This window comes from Squalius cephalus, assembly GCF_949319135.1.
Source record: "Squalius cephalus genome assembly, chromosome: 6".
Lineage (NCBI taxonomy): Eukaryota > Metazoa > Chordata > Actinopteri > Cypriniformes > Leuciscidae > Squalius > Squalius cephalus.
Genome location: NC_137127.1, coordinates 16692359 through 16707551, shown reverse-complemented (window position 1 = coordinate 16707551; position 15193 = coordinate 16692359).

Sequence of the window (15193 nt, the reverse complement as noted above, 5' to 3'; positions counted from 1 at the left end):
TTCAGATGAAGTGTTGTTGGAGAGATTAAACGTTGCTTGTTCCCATGAGTCTGAAAGACAAAGCAAAAGGAAATCCGAACGTAGCGCTGCTGTTCATGTCACACAGTTAAATGAACCTGTTCATGAATCAAAACACCAAACGAAACAGACAAAGTTTGACCTGATGTCACAATTGAAAAGCTTAAGCGAGGAAATAATGCAAATTAAAGAAACAATTCAACAGCCATCACCTGTCCCTCAGTGTTTTGCAGTCAGTAATGAGACTCCAGTGACGATGACGACGATTCACCAGCCGTTTCAGGATCTCTCACAAAATTACCAGCCAGTAGCAGAGTGGAGAAAAGAGCTGCCAAATCAAACATGGGAAACAAGTCACACCACACATGAACAGCGTCAGTATCCATTGCAGCCCCGTCACCCTAAACCCCAACAGAATGCTGTTCCGCAGCAACAACATATAACACAGTTTCGCAGTCTGCAACCATGTTCTACATCATTAAAACAGCCCTTGCAACATCCAGTCTCAACACAGTATACGGCTCAACCATCACTATATGCCCCACCACAGTTTTACCCCCCACAGCTGAACACAGCGCCCCAGCAATTTACATCAACAATACCGACACCACAGTACTCTCAGCAGTTTCGACAGTCACGTCCTCTACGGACAAGACAGTGCTTCCATTGCCAGCAAAGGGGACCAGAGGAACTATGTAGTCATTGTTATTGTTGTGGTAGCAGTGAGCACTTTTCAGCAGGCTGCAGAACCAGAGGTGCAAGATTCCAAAATAGAACTCCTTTAAACGGGAACGGGTTGCCTCCAAGGGACAGGGAGTGACCCAGACAGCCAAAATGTCCCACCAACGTTCAAGGCAACACTTGGAAAATTCACAGCAGTTTCCTCCACTTGATAACATCTTAACAGCTTCATGTCAAGTAAACAAATACTCACCTGTAACTTCTCTTGTCGGCAAACAATGTCTGGTAACCTGCTACTTACAAGGGCACAAAACTGAGGCTTTATGGGACACAGGTTCCCAAGTATGTATTGTAGACGAACAATGGAGGAACAATTACATACCTGAGGTGAAACTGAAAGACATTTCTGAGGCAACAGATGCCCCTGATAGCCTGCAGCTTGTGGCAGCCAACGGGACCAATATGCCTTATGTTGGATGGGTAGAGATAACCTTCAAATTGGCTTCTCCTGTTGACAGTGTAAAAGAGATAGTCATTCCTGTTCTTGTTTTAAAAGATCAAAGGTTATCCAAACCAATCATTGGCTACAACGTGATTGAACAAGTGATGAGGCAGAGTGAAATTAATGAAAACAGTGAAGAGAGTAAAGGACATTTGCAGAAGATTGTTAAGTATGCCTTCCCTGGCATGAAGAAAAATAAAATACAGAGCTTCATTAATCTTGTAACTGCTGAGAATCCGAGTGAATACTTGGTGAAAACGACAAAAAACTCTATAAATATACCAAAACACACAATTATGCAGATACAGTGTCAAGTTAAAGTGTCATATGTGAAGCAAGACAGTGTTCTCCTGTTCGAACCACATGTAAATCCACAGTGTCCAGAAGGTCTTGAACCCATGGAAACTCTACTAACTCTGGAAAAAGGAAGTCACCCAGTGGTTAAGATCAGTGTGCAGAACATCACAGACCATGATATCAGGCTTGCAGGGAAAACTGAGCTTGGGACAATGCAGTCAATAAAGTCTGTACTACCAGCTGCAGCATCACATTGTGCAACAACTGCAATTATCAGTGATGGTGGAAAAGCTAACAGCGCGGACATAAGTAACAGTGAAGAATTGTGGGACCCACCTGTTGATGTAAGTCACTTACCTACGCACCAGCAAAACAAAGTTAAACAGTTGCTGCGAGAAGAGTGTCATTCGTTTTCAAAGTCAGATGACGACATTGGATGCATCAAGGGTCTTCAACTAGATATCTCTTTGACTGACAATACGCCTGTTGTCCGCATGTACACTTCAGTTCCTAAGCCACTGTATCAGGAAATGAAGGACTACCTGCATGACTTGATTGCCCAGGGCTGGATTGAGAAAACCCATTCTCCCTACTCTTCGCCAATCGTATGTGTTCGTAAGAAGGATGGCAGCCTTAGGTTATGTATCGACTATAGAGATCTCAATAGAAAGACACTGCCTGATCGCCAGCCTATCCCTAGAGTACAGGACATTATGGACAGTTTAGGAGGTAACGCATGGTTTTCTGTATTAGATCAGGGCAAAGCTTACCACCAAGGTTTTATGTCCCCAGAGAGCAGACATTTGACAGCATTCAGTACACCTTGGGGTTTATATGAGTGGGTTCGTATCCCCTTCGGCCTTATGAATGCACCTGCGGCATTTCAGCATTTTATGGAGGAGTGCTTGGAAGGACTAAGGGATGAAATTTGTGTGCCTTACCTGGATGACATCCTGGTTTTTACAAAGAATTTTGACAGACATCTTGAAGCGACAAGAAAGGTGTTACAACGGTTAAAAGTTCATGGGGTAAAGTTGAAACCACGGAAATGTGAGCTGTTCAAGAATGAGGTGCGTTACCTAGGTCGAATTGTTTCTGCAGAAGGCAGTCGAATGGACCCTGCTGACACTGTTGCCATTACAGCACTTAAGGATAAGAGGCCAAGCACTGAGGGAGAGTTACGGAAGATCTTAGGCCTACTGAGCTATTATCGCCAGTATATCAAGGACTTTTCAAGGATTGCCAAACCCCTTTACGACCTTTTAAAAGTCACTACTGAAGGAGAAGAGGTTCCAAAGAAGAGTAAAGGCAGAACAGGAACAGGCCGAAAAAGTCATGTGGTGCCATCTAGTAAGCAAATTGTGTGGATGGAGTATCACCAAGAAACATTGTCAAAATTGATTGATTGCTTGGTACAGCCTCCAGTGCTGGGGTTCCCAGACTTTTCACAACCATTTGTGCTTCACACAGATGCGTCCAACCAAGGCCTTGGTGCTGTCTTATATCAGAATCAGAATGGCAAGCTAAGAGTGATAGCTTATGGTTCAAGGACCTTGACAACTGCAGAGAGAAATTACCACCTGCACAGCGGAAAGTTGGAGTTTCTAGCCCTCAAATGGGCTATCACAGAAAAGTTTCGAGACTACCTCTATTATGCACCTACCTTTACTGTGTTCAGTGATAACAATCCCCTCACGTATGTACTGTCCTCTGCAAAGTTAAATGCCACCGGATGCAGATGGGTTGCTGAACTTGCAGACTTCCATTTCACCATTCGTTATCGCCCAGGTAAAGAGAATGTGGATGCTGATTCACTATCCAGAATGCCAACAGATGTAGAGACAGTAATGAGAGAATGTACGGAGGAACTCTCGTCAGAGTGTGTGGGAGCCACAATTCAAGCTGTGGAGGTCCAGAATGACCCAGATCCACCCCTGACACTAGTCTGTCAGTGTACACCAGCATCACTGGAGATGGGTGATGAGCCCTACAAGTCATTATCAAAAAATGAGATACGACAAGCACAGAGGGACGACAAGAACGTCAAAGAAATTATAGACTACTTACAGTTAGAAAGTAGACCTTCTTCCACACAGTGCCGGTCAGCTAATCCTACAGTAAGAGGTCTAATACGTGAGTGGGACAAGCTGGTGTTGGACGAGCATGGCATAATGTACCGCAAAACAGCACAACGAATGCAGCTAGTGTTACCTGCCCAGTTTAAAAGAACTGTCTTGAGAGAACTGCATGACGAGATGGGCCACCAAGGCCTTGACCGCACAACCAGCCTCATTAGAGATCGTTTCTTCTGGCCCTATATGCAAAAGGATATTGAACACTATGTGCTGAGAACCTGTTCATGCATAAAACAAAAAAAACCATGCAGAGAGACAAGGGCACCCCTCAAAAGCATTAAGACAACCCATCCATTTGAGTTAGTATCCATCGACTTCCTTCACTTGGATAAGTGCAAAGGGGGTTATGAGTATATCCTTGTTATTATCGACCATTTCACTCGATTCGTGCAGGTGTATGCTACAACTTCAAAATCAGGAAAAACTGTAGCAGACCGTTTGTTCAATGATTTTGCCCTGAGATTTGGGTTTCCCTCACGAATTCACCATGACCAAGGCAGGGAATTCGAAAATCAGCTCTTTGACCAACTCCAAAAATACAGCGACATCACTGCCTCCAGGACGACCCCGTATCATCCGCAGGGAAATGGACAAGTAGAAAGATTCAACCGGACTATCCTGCAAATGCTCAAAACTCTCACCGAGAAACAGAAATTGAATTGGAAAGAGACATTGAATAAGCTAGTATTTGCCTACAATTGTACTAAAAGCGAAGTGACTGGATTCTCACCTTTCTACCTCCTGTTTGGTCGCTCTCCAAGACTTCCAGTTGACGCATTGTTTGGCCTCAATCCAGATAACAGTTCCACAGGGTTCGTACGTTTTGAAAAAACCTGGAAAAGTTATGGAATTTGAAAAATGCAAATTCCAGGCCTGGAAAGGTTTTGGAAAAATAAAAAGACCCAGAAAGTTTTGGAAAAGTCATGGATTTTTTTTTTTTTTAACACAGCATAATATGTGATTAATACAAAAACTGTTTAATAAAAAAAATATTTCGCGTTGTCTTAACGTCCTTATTTCGGGCGGCATAACGTTCAGTTCACTTCCGATTCACTTGTTGCGATGTTGCTGAGGCGAAGTCGGTGCTGACAGAAATTTAATTGAAATGGCAGGAAAGTGGCACGAGTATGCTAAAGTTTTGCAAGCACCGGTGGGTCGAGAATGTAGCGGAAAGAGGATTGCTGCTCTGGCCGCATGTGAAACGATACGCAGAATATTAGCCTACGTCTGTCTCCTGCACGCGAGAGGAGAGAAGAAAATGAGTAAAAGTCAGTTCAATTGTGAGTTCATTCTATATGTTCTTAGGAGTGTGTGCGATATTGTCTATGAACTATGATGATATTGTAATCATTGTTTTAACTATGTACGAGGCACTGCGAGTGCGAGCTGACATCGCGTTTGTCTCTCATGCTTGCTTTCACTGCGTGATGTGTCAGTGCAGTTATGCCCCCAAATGAGTTTTTGTCTTATATTTATATCATATTATGTTGTTATATTAGAATATCACATGAGCAAGAGTGCCGTTTTCCTTTGCACAATTGCAAATGTGCTATTTATTTTATACAACAGTTAAATTAACAATAAAGTTAACATTGCGAGTTACTTTTTGGACACAATATTGTCAATTTTCACTTTATATCGCCGACGAGAATTTCATAATAAAGTTGTAGTCCAACAGACATCGATTATTTATTTATTTATTTAATGAAATCCGCGTTTTGAATGAATCATTTTAACGATTCAATGAACAATCACTTGTTTTTCTGAATGAATCAGCCGTTTGAACGAATCGGTTGAATAAATGACTCCAATAACTCGCTTATTAAGACAGTGACTTGCCGCCACCTACTGGTGGTTTTAGTTTAATGTTTAAAGTATCCTTTAATTAAAAAGTTAAAATTATAAATCATTTAAATATTGAATAGCTTTATTTATGCAATTGTAAATGAAGTATAAATATAGTAGGCTAATGCCAGTTTTGATGCCACTTCTGTGTCACCTCTGCACTGCAAGGATGGATTTTAATTCAATGATTTAATTTGACATTCGTACTGTGTTATTCTAATATAATTTAATTTGAATGTTAGAATTTGGCAAAATTCTATGAATGTGGCAAATTTTGCCCCTTAATAAAAATGTTGATTTCGGTCACTGCTGTGAACTGACCACTGCATAGAATATAAAAAATATGAATATCTTCGTGAGTCTGCTGTCAACAACAGGCCTAAACCGGCCAGGGTACCAGTACAAAAACACAATCAGTAAAATATCATCTAATTATTATCAAGAAAAATTTTGAAAATATCGAGACATATTTTTGTCAATATTGCGCACCCCTAATGTACGGTATTAATTTTGAGGGTAAATTTTAACACAAATTTTTATTCTTATAATGTCGACTGACATTTTCAGGAATACATAGGCGTCATGGAAATGTGCCAAAAAGTCTTGGAAAAGTCATGGAAAAGTCATGGAAAAGTATTGGTTAAAATGTGTATGAACCCTGGTTCCATAAGTCAAGGTGAATATGTGGAGAGGTGGACAAAGGGCATGCAAGAGGCCTATGAGATTGCCAGAGAACATGTGAAAAAGAATACTGAGAGAAACAAAAGACATTATGACCAAAAAGTAAGGTGTACAAATTTATATCCTGGCAGTAGAGTTCTCGTGAAAAACATGACTCCAAGGGGGGGTCCAGGAAAAATTCGAAATTATTGGGAGGATGAAGTCCATATTGTTATCCGCCAGGCTGCTGAGGATACTCCAATCTATGAAGTGAAACCAGAACAGGGCAAAGGCAGAGCAAGAGTGTTGCATCGAAATCATCTTCTCCCCTGTGATCACTTACCTCTGGTTACTACACAGACTCAAAACACTACACCAAAGCAAAAACACCAACAAAAACAAGCAGCTTCACCTTCCAAGAGAAGGGAGGAACATGAGCTAGAGAACGACAGTGAAAGTGATGATGAGTACTATGTCCAAGTAAAGCCTTACCAGTTTAGGGCCCAACAAAATAGTCATAACCAGATAGAAGTGGAAACCACACCACAACTGTTACCTACATGTGAAAACTCATCAGAACAGTCAGAGAAAATGCTTAACTCGAATGTGTTGCCACATCAAGCTGAATCGGAACAAGATGAACTAGCAAATGTCGAGTCACCTACTAAAGAACAAAAAACACCTACTGAACAACAACAGTTACCTGAACAATACTTACCTGAACAACAGTCACCCATTAAAAAACAAAAAACACCTGCTGAAGAACTACAGTTAACTGAACGATACTTACCTCAACAAAAAGTACCCGCTGAAGAGCAACATTTACCTGATCAACACTTAACTGTGCAAATGAATCCTGTAGAGGAACCATCTGGAGCTCGACAACGACGACCACCAGAGAGATTCAGATATGAAAACTTTGGAACTCCTACCTGCTACAGTGTGCAAAATGCAAGAAATAACTTTAACCCACAACCTTTGAACTTTAACTCACACCTCATGCACACATGGACACCAAATATGAATTCTTGGGTACCAATGTCAACTTACTACTCTCAGCCTCCAATTATTTGTTATCCAGTCAAAGAAAGAAACTGAATGAACTTTCACTTAAACAGGCCTCAGATGACATTGCAGGACTGGAATGACACAAATTGCCATCATACAATTCACTGACTGCCTTGATTAATTGCAATTAAATTGCCAAACAAGGGACTGTTGCACTCACACAGGATAAACTGTTGTTACGCTGAGAGAACATGGACTGTTAAAAGCCAAGAGAACATGGACTGTTTAAAGCCAAGAGAACATGGACTGTTTAAAGTCAAGAGAACATGAACTGTTTAACGGCCTAACAAATTAATGAAATGAACACTTTGGAGCATTTTTTTTTGAGGCATCGGCCTGGATAGAAGTACTTCTTGCACTTGAACTTGACTGTTTCCTGTATGGACTTTTTCATTCTCAATGAACATTCTTTAGTGCCTTGATTCTGGGACTGTAGTCTGAGGCATTAGCTCATCGGACTTTTAACTCAGAGAAGCTGTTAATCAGCCAACAAGGACTGTCTGTAAAACAGGAATATGTCATGTGTTTATGGAATATTGTATATACATTTCTTAGAGAAAATATGCATTGCAAAACTATATATGTGACCTGTTACTTTTATTTGAGAGTTAAGTGAAACTAAATTGGTGGATTGGTTTATGACTTTGTGTGTATTGATGTCGGGACGACATCTTAGTTTGTTGGGGATAGTGTGACCACCCTGTTTATTTGGGTCACAAAAGTGTTTAAGTGTTTATATATATATTATTTTGTATTTATATCTATTTCAATTTATGTACACTTTATGTATGGTTTATTTAATCTACTTTAATCATAATGAGTTTGCACTGGACACTGCATTTTCTGAATTCGGAGTGGCAGTTGGGAGTTGAGAGTCACCATGACGACTGTGGCATCCTCAAACAACACAGAGAGGACCACTGAAGTAACACAGTTTTCGTCTCTCTCACTCTCATTTATTAATAAAGGTTAGTAAAAATGATAAGATTTCAGAAAAAGAACTGTTATTAAGATGTTTTGGCGTCTACTATTTGAGTTCAATTGGATGTTTGTTTTATTACTGAGTTTGGTTTAGTTCTATTATAGAAAATCTGTTAGTGTATCAATCATCTACTGTGTGAAACAACTGTAAGAGAGTCTGGAATATTGTATTTATTATTATTATTATATTTGTTGTTTCTTTGTGTGTATATTTGTTTACTTATTTATTGAGAATTACATTTGTTTCATGACATGGAAAACTATGATTAAATAAAAAAAACAACACAGAGAGGACCACTGAAGTAACACAGTTTTCGTCTCTCTCACTCTCATTTATTAATAAAGGGAGTACTACACCAGCGCGGCTGCTATCTAAATTTTGGTCGGCAGGACCGAACCGAAAGCCAATAACGGTTCAATACGAATATATAATTATAATTTATTTCTGTGATCAAAGCTGAATTTTCAGCATCATTACTTGCAGTCTTCAGTGCATGTCACATGATCCTTCAGAAATCATTCTAATATGATATATGAATATTGGTCAAAAAGCATTCATTGTAATGTTGAAAACAGTTATTTATAAAAAAAAAATTAGGATTCTTTGATGAATAGAAAGATCTTTTTATTTTTTGTAGAAAGCCTTTCTTTAAAGTGAATTTGGTTTTGTATAAATTGTATCTTAATTTTAATCAATGTTTCATCAACCAGTTGCCTGGATTTAATAAATTAGAAGGCAAAAATAGCAGAAAATATAATCATGGAGGCCCTCCATGATTATATTGAGGCGCCGGCGCGATTGCATTGCTTGTGAACTGAAGAACTGATGCTCGTGAACTGAAGCTGGCGTCGACGTGCAAGATTCTAAATATTTTAAATTACTGAATGGTTTTATTGTGTTTTAATGTTATATGAAATGTTACCAATAGTTATTTTCTCATTTTATGTCATTATCATGAAAAAAAAAAAAGAAAGAAAAAAAGAAAGAAAATGAAAGATTACAATTCAGGCTGTTTATTAGTGCTCAGCCGGGAGACTTGAGACTCCATGCGGGCTATACCAGGTGCCCGCGGGCACCCACCATGTTGGAGACCACTGGTGTTGTACAGTATAAATTTCTTGGACTATTTAAATAATTGTAAAAAAAAAAAAAAAAAAAAAACAGATCATCGAGCTGCGATGGAAGTATACCCGCCCAGATCAGCCGATCCATCTAGCGATCAATGGGGGTGGTTCCAGCCTGCTCGCTCTCAACGACATATACTAAAGGCGCGCGGCGGCTATTTATATGGCAGACTCGACCTGTCTTTCTCTTCGACGGTAACTGTAAATTCAAGCTGCGATTTTTCACGTTGGATATACTCGCGCGATCAAATACAGATGTGTTAAACACGATAAGAACACAAATTCTACGTTTATTCGTTAAAACAGTCGGTATTTCCCACAATGCTTCTGCTTTGCAGCTGCTATTGGCGTACGTCACGATTACTAAGCGCTGCTATTGGCGTAAGTAATGTTTACGTCACGATTATTAAGTATGTAAGGCGAACGGAACGGAACAGTTAAATTAACAATAAATTAACATTGTGAGTTACATTTTATAAACAATATTGTCAATATTGTTTGTTTTCCCTCTATTTTGCTGACGAGAATTTCAAAATAAAGCCATACCAGAGTCTCAATGCAACAGACTGAACCGAACCGTGAATTCTGTGAACCGTTACATAACCCTATATAATTATAAATTCAGTTGTTATAATGTTTTACAATAATACTGTTTGATGTTGTATCTTTCAAAACTTGAACCTTGTTGTGTGTGTCAGTTGCATTTTTAAATGTTTTTGAAATAAGCCCACCCAGCCTGCATTTATTTGATTAAAATAGCCTAGGCTATAAACAACAGTAGGCTATTGCGATATATTATTACAATTTCAAATAACATTTTCTATTTGGACATATATTAAAAGTTTTTTTTTTGTTGTTGTTGTTGTTTTTCCCCCCTGATTTCTAATTTTAACGATCTCATAGCTTTATTTATGCAATTGTAAATGCAGTGAAAATATATTAATGCCAGATCTGATGCCACTTCTGTCCCCCATATGCACTGCAAAGATGGATTTTCTTTTAATGATTTAATTTGACTGGTAACAGTGGTATTGTGTAATTATTCTAATAGAATTTAGTCTTTTCTCTCTGTTTTGCATGCGTCATCATGATCATTATTGTTATTATTATTATCTATTTATTTAATTTTTTTGCCTCTGTCACAGTGTATTCTTAACCTGAATTAGCAGAGGTAGGCAACACCAATAGGTATCATGTAACACAAAATAAACATGTTTTTTCTTCATGATACAGGGCATAATCTTAGTTTCGTTTTTATTTTGTTACCATTAGATCTGCGGACATCACTGGGTTTTAATTTGAGGTATAAAAACCTGACGATACCACATATTGAAACATAAATTCATATAACATAAATTGCCTGTCATTTTCTTCATTTCTAAGTCAATAAAGTGTATGTTAAATGAATAAATAGTGTAATGAAACAAACTATACCATTCAAAAGTACGGGGTCAGTAGCTTTTCAAAACAAATTAATACTTTCATTCAACAAGAAAGCATTAAATTGATCAAAATTGACAGTAAAGACTTTAACATTGTAACAAAACAAAAAAAAAAAAAAAAAAAAAATCTATTTAAAAAATCTATATGAATATGAACTTTCTGTTCAAAGAATCCTTTAAAAAATTAGAGAGAAATTCCCTTGATTTTTATTGATTTTTATTGATTTTTTTTTTTAAATTAAAACTAACATCATAGAGTATGATCTTTTTTTTTTACTTTGAACAATGATGGAGCTAGACTTGACCCATCTTCTGGGGTGTCTTCTTAGCAGCATATAAAACAAAAACCGCTCCTTATAAAAAAATGAAATGTATGGCTATTTGTTGTAGTAGGCTATAGCCTAGTTATAAACAAAGGTTTATTTGATTTTATTTTAGTTTTATTTTAAGTTTGCAAGACTCCATCAGGTTAACATTTGAGGGCAGCAATTGTATTCATGTCGAAATAATTCAAAAGCAAAACGATTAAAAAATAAATATTTGAGAGTGGAAATGAATGTCTTTTTTTATTTTTAAATAGGCCTAAGTGTTTTTTTCCCCCCTACATCTAGAAACATTTCGTTTTATAAATGGGGGTATTATAATCTTTGAAGGATGAACAAAATAATGTTTTGGTCATCACATTAAAAATAACAATTAAATATATGACCGTATTTGAGTTTTGAAGTGCTAGAAAATATAGGCTATGTGATGTACTTGAAAGCATTTTTTTCCTGCCAAACTTCCATGGTGACAGTTAGTGTTTAGCCGACTACATTAAATCCATCGTGAATGTGTTTGATTTGCGGACGTAATCATGGCACAATGTTACTCCACGGCAGCGCTGTTTGATCTCTACGGGTAATAACGGAGAAATTTGAATGCTTCTCTCTAGATCTCGCAGCGATGTTATTATTTCTGTGACGAATTCACATGCTTTCTTTAGCCTATATCTTTGTGTAGTAACAGAGTGTCGCTTGATCAAGATCGGCTCGCGCTGCACTGACATTGGTCCAAACTGATAAACTGTCAGTGAAGCAGAAGCACAAATGATTATCGCATGCATGATTGAGTTTGCCATTTGATGTTGGGCAGCGTTGTTGTGTTCGCGCCAGCGCGGCTGCTATCTAAATTTTGGTCGGCAGGACCGAACCGAAAGCCAATAACGGTTCAATACGAATATATAATTATAATTTATTTCTGTGATCAAAGCTGAATTTTCAGCATCATTACTTGCAGTCTTCAGTGCATGTCACATGATCCTTCAGAAATCATTCTAATATGATATATGAATATTGGTCAAAAAGCATTCATTGTTATGTTGAAAACAGTTATTTACATTTTTTTTAGGATTCTTTGATGAATAATGATGCTTTCTTTAGATATATTTCTTAATATTCTCTGTGAGGCATACACTTAGTTTCGGTTAATTTAAGATGAGATGCGCTCCAGTTAACGTGCAGTGTAAGGCGCGCCGGTGCCTCCATGATTATAGCCTGCTATATTTGCTTCTTATTTATTAAATACATGCAATTCGTTGATGAAAATTTTTTTTTTTAAATTAAGATACAATTTATACAAAACAAAATTCACTTTAAAGAAACGCTTTCTACAAAACAAAACTTAATGAAGTGGTCAAAATCATGTCTAACCCATGTCTAACCCACTCCAAGTCTCCCGATATACTGCACATCCTATCTTACTCGTGCAGAGTCGTGCTGTTCACTTTTCATAAATCAACAGAAAAAAAATAACATTATAATATTTTAACAAATATGAAAATAAATGAGGTTATTTAGGGTAATGGCTACATAGGCTATAGTAAGCCTACAGAATCTCTGTGCAAATTTCTGCACATTTATTTACTTCTGAATTTTGCACACATAGCCTAAGTTGAAAGATATTTGTTTGTGCATAGTAAAACATATCTGCAACATTTATCAAGTTCACGGATAATTGTGCGCGCATTTATTAATTATTATCTTAATGAATAATGCAACAAGGACAAATCATGTAAACTGACTTGTTTGTTTATTCAGAATGAAATGGATCGCAAATGGATCCGAATGAAGAAACGTAAAAAAAAAAAAAAAAATTTCGTGAACAATGAATTGTGTGAACAATGTGTTTTTCGTGAACAAAAAACGTGAACAATGATGAACACAGAAAATGAACTTTGGATGGCCTAGGAGGAGTAGGCCTAGTACAACTCTAATTTAATTCAACAAGGTTTTAGAATAATATACATTTTTTTTTTAAACAAAATAAATATTTTTAAAGTTTATTATCCCGGGCCCGGTTTGATGCGAGTGGAGGAGACGCTGAGCATGACACGTGACGTGTTGCATTTTGTAACACAAGTGCTTGCAGAAGATCAGAAGCATCCTATCAGTTATGGATCTGGTGGGCCTATGTAAATTCATCATCATTTTAAATCTGACAATAATTCACTATAGATTCAAAGAATTTTCACCCAAAGATGAAAATTCAGTCATTATTTACTCAGCTTCATGTCACTGAATCTCTTTTGTTTTTTGCTTTTCTGAATTAAAAAGGTGATATGGCCAGTTTGTCCTGCTCATTTCTTCATAAAAGTCAATGGTCAGTTCTTGTTCTGAAGCTTCAGAAGTCACAATTGTTTGATGGCTATTGAACCTTCGGAAGAAGAACTTTGACTGTCATTGTAATGACAGAAATGAGCAGGAAAAACAGGTCAAAATTCTATTTCCTAGGAAGAAAAAAAGACTTTGGGAGTTTGAATAACATAAGGATAACTTATTAGTTTACTTGTACTGGTTCTCTGAATTTTGAGGCCTTCACAGATGCAGATAATAATTTTTTTGGCTCTTTTAGAAATAACAGTGGGATAATTTGTGTTAATTCTTCTGGACACTGCTTATTTGTCTCATTGTTCAGAATGACACCACTGGAACAAGGACGTGAATGCATCCTGAAAACACTTGCCGTTAACTGGACGAGGGCCCCTCAAACCGGAGTGCATGCACGGTAATTTTTTTACATTATTATTTACTATAAAAACTATTGTATGTTTCTCTAAAACCAACTCCCCCTTTCACACCTCATCTGTTGTTAATTGTTTCTTTTTGTATTTGACTTTTTTTTAGGATGTTGAACATGATGAAACCCTATAGCCTAACCTCGATATGCAAGACCAGGAATATGTGGTCAGACATGAGAAGGGGCAGAGGCTACAGATCCTTACAAAGATCTTGGCATCATGGGCATCTAAATACAGGACAACTTGAACAATTTGTGTTATTCGATGCTTGGTCTTATTTACGCCTGAAAAATAAACTCCTGTAATCTGAGGTCAGGACCATTTCTCCTTTTTCCATAACGTTGCACTGTTGGCTGTTACAGGCTACATTTCAATATCAACCATGTTACTGTTACGTTCAGTAAAACAGCGGATTCAATATCAAGTAAAAAGGATGTTTATTGATAAACAAGTCGGCAGAATAGTCATGAGTGGTCAGGTGATGCAAGTGCCCGGGAATAGTAGCTCTTGGCAGCGCAGGGACGCCGATGAACAACCCGGTCCTCCGTGTGGTAGAAAGAATAAAGAATGAAACCGACTCAGGAACTAGAAGATAATCCTCCGTGGAAGAAGGCAGAACATGCCGAAAACGTGCCGAATTTCGACCCCCGCCAAATTATTACCCCCTAGTATTGGTAGGTTTAGGATTAGTTGGGGAGGGATTAGGATTAGGCAATCAGGTAGCCTACTGACTTCAGCGAGGGGGGTAATAATTTGGCAGGGGGTCGAAACTCGGCACAACACCTGAACTGGTCCACATAATCCAGGGTGCAAACACGGGGACCTCGGAGACATCCACAACGATCTGACAAACACAAGACGAAAACCGTGAGTATAAATAGGCGCCGCTGATAAGATCCCGCTGGTCAGCAGAAGTGATCAGCGACCATGCCCTTACGCACACACACAACACACAGGGCGAGAAAGAGTCAGTGAATTCATGAACCGTGACAGACACATATTGAACTAAAATAATGCTATACATATTAACTAAACAGAATATGATGTAACACACCAATGTAAAATAAATAGTCTTTAATAAATAAACATGACCTAGATAAATAAAAGAATATTCGTTTTTAAATAAAATGTAAGCAAATATAATGGTAGCAAAAATAATATAATTTTCAGGCGTACTTCACATAAAGGCTATATTACAAATATTATTTTTATCGTATATAGTCTCGTTACTTTAGTTAACTAATTATTAGATTTTACTGTAACATTGTATTTTTCAACATATAATATATTGTGCTTTTTTGTACTGTGTGTTAAATTAACTACACTTCCCACTAATTATTGTAGTTGTGTGTTAGAACTGACCATTCAGCGCCCTGGCTTT